The sequence below is a fragment of the Chrysochloris asiatica genome, unplaced genomic scaffold, assembly GCF_000296735.1.
Source record: "Chrysochloris asiatica unplaced genomic scaffold, ChrAsi1.0 scaffold00215, whole genome shotgun sequence".
NCBI lineage: Eukaryota > Metazoa > Chordata > Mammalia > Afrosoricida > Chrysochloridae > Chrysochloris > Chrysochloris asiatica.
In genome coordinates this window covers 401885-404847 of record NW_006408733.1, presented here as the reverse complement: position 1 = coordinate 404847, position 2963 = coordinate 401885, and positions in this window count along the sequence as shown.

Genomic DNA, 2963 nt, shown 5'->3' with positions numbered 1-2963 from the left:
AATTGAGTGATAGTTTACATGGGGGAACCTCAGTTTTACACTCATCGTTTCATTGCAATGATTATAATCTCCTCCATGCATCATCATTCAACAGTAATTGCTTCTATTCCTTCTGTTTTGTTGTTGCTGTTTGGAGGGGGTGTACACAAAAACTCTCATGAATATACAATCATTTAAACAACCAAAGGGCACATTCGGCAAGCCTGCCTCCTGGCCACCAGCACACAGCCTTTCTCTTTCCATGAGTCTAGAGTCATCAGCTACTCTATTTCTCCATGCCCTCATCTCTGTCTGGCTTACAAGTTTTCAAGAGGGAGTTTAGTTTAATAGTGTGCGGGGGAGGGCAGAATCCCCACTGAATAATATTCATTTTGTCTAGACGAGTTTGGCGAAAATAGATGGGGATAATCTTATGATTCAATAATGAGTAATTGTTATCATGACTAATTGCAACTGTCACAACTGTAAAGGCAGAAGTTTTGTAACAAAAAGAGGGGCGTAGTTTATCTTACAATCCAGGAGCAGAGGACCCTAGGACCATCAAGGGAGAAGAGCACAAGCAGAATGCGGGACCTTATCCAGAGAAGCAGTGAAACCAGAGTATATCTCTTTTGAGATAAAAAAGAAGAGAGAAGTGAGTAGAGCTCAGACAGACCCGCTACCACTAAGATAGAAGAGCCAAGAGTGGAGTGTATCCTTTGTACCTGTAGTCCCTACACTGTGAAACTCCTAGATCCAGGGGAAGATTGATATCAATACACATGAAGATCTCCAAGGAATAGTGATCGTGAAAGAAGACAAGCAACATAGAGAACATTTTCCCCTAGAGCAAGCACTGTGAATTTGGACCTCTAGCCTCCTAAATTATATGAGAATAAATGTGTATTAGTTAAAGCCATCCACTTGTGGTGTTTCTGGTGTAGCAGTGTTAGAGAGCTAAGACAACCAGTATAACTGTGGGTCAAAGTCATATCGGAGGAACTCGGGTTCCTGAAAAACTGACTTGAACTGAGGCCGGATCTATTGAGGATCTGGATTCAAAATGTGTAATAAGGGGGTTGATTATGACTATTAAATGGGATTTCATAATAGCATTGTTTGCAAACAATCATTATTGTTTGGACAAAATGACTATTGACATTGTAACTTTAAACCCTAAAACACTCAGTATTAATTTACTTTTATCCGAGTCTGTTTCTCTAAACTAGGGTTGGGGAACCTTTTTTTCAGCCAAAATTTATAGTATCATTCACAGACCATACAAAATTATCAACTTAAAAATAAGCCTGCTATATTTAGTCAAAGGAGATCTGGTAGCGTACTGGTTACAAATCAGGCTGCTAACCTCAAGGTTAGCAGTTCAAAACCTCCAGCTGTTCCATGGGAGAAAGATGAGACGTTCTGCTCCCTTCAAGATTTACAGGCTCGGAAACCCTGTGCAGGGTAGCTATGAGTCGGAACTGACTCCACGGCACATAACCACCACCACCACTATATTTAGTCAAACATTTAATTAGTCAAACACCCCTAATGTGATGTGGTGCTGTAGGATCAGCAATGGACTGTGAACCACAAGGTCAACAGTTCAAACCCACCAGCTGCTCCTTGGAAACCTATACAGGGTCTCTGCTGGAACTGCGGTTGCCTTGGCAGAGCCAGAACAAATTATTTTTTACAGCTCTCGGGCCAGACATTCCCTACCCCTGCTCTAAACAGACTGAATTTTACAAAGGAGCATTCTTTAAGTGAACTGCCAATTTAAAAGTATCAGAAAGCAGCTAAATTGTCAATGAATCTTATGGGAGAGAGAAACCAGGATCACAATGTTTTGAAGAAAAAGATTAAACAGTCTTGTGTTTTACCTTCTGATATTCTAAGTTGCAATCGGATAACATTCTAAAACAGTCCACAAGACAAAGCAACAAATGCAAAAGTAGTGACAAAACCTGTTTCATTCAGGTTAACCCATCTTAAAGTTACTGAACAAACACATGTTTCCAAAACAGGCCAGGAACTACTGTCCTTCCCCCCACAAATATTTCTTGCAAGAATTTTGGTGATTCCAACCAATATGTAGACCACGTTCCGAGACAGCAAAATTTGCCAAAAATGAAGCAGAGCATTGAGATTCTCAACAAGAGTCTCAAGATTCCCCAAATTGCAATCTCCACCAAAACTGTCCACTAGAGAGCACTCGTCTGTCAGTTTGTCATACTATGGCTGCGATACTGGAAGTTTACATGCCAGCAAGGTGTGCCCATGGTGAAGAGGTTTCAGCTGAGCTTCCAAACTAAGCTATATTAGGAAAAAGGAGAGACAGACTACTCTCTAATATTTAGTTACTGAAAATCTAATACTGACTATTGGAAGATGATGAATAGTGCCAGAATATAGTTAGATATAGTGTTGGAAGATGAGCCCCTCGGGTTGGAAGGTTCTCAAAATACAACTGGGGAAGAGCTGTCTCCACCAAGTAGAGTTGACTGTGGTGACACAAATGGGAGCAAAATTTTCAGGACCTTCATTTGCTGATGGAGCATAACTCAAAATGAAGGGAAACAGCTGTAAACCTCCATTAATAATCAGAACGTGGAAAGCATGAAGTATGAATCTAGGAAAATTGGAAGTTGTCAAAAATGAGATGAAACACATAAAGATCAATATCCTAGACATTACTGAATTGAAATGAACTGGTATTGGCCATTTTGAATCTGACAATCACATGGTTTACTATACCGGAATGACAAATTGAAGAAAAATGGCATTTCATTCATGATCAAAAAGAACAGTTCAAGATCTACCTTGAAGTATAATGCTGTCTGTGATAGAATATCCATATGCCTACAAGAAAGACCAGTTAATACCACTATTATTCAAATCTATGCACCAACCACTAAAGCCAGTGATATAGAAATTAAAGAATTCTCCCAACTTCTTCAGCTTGAAACTGACCAAACATGCAA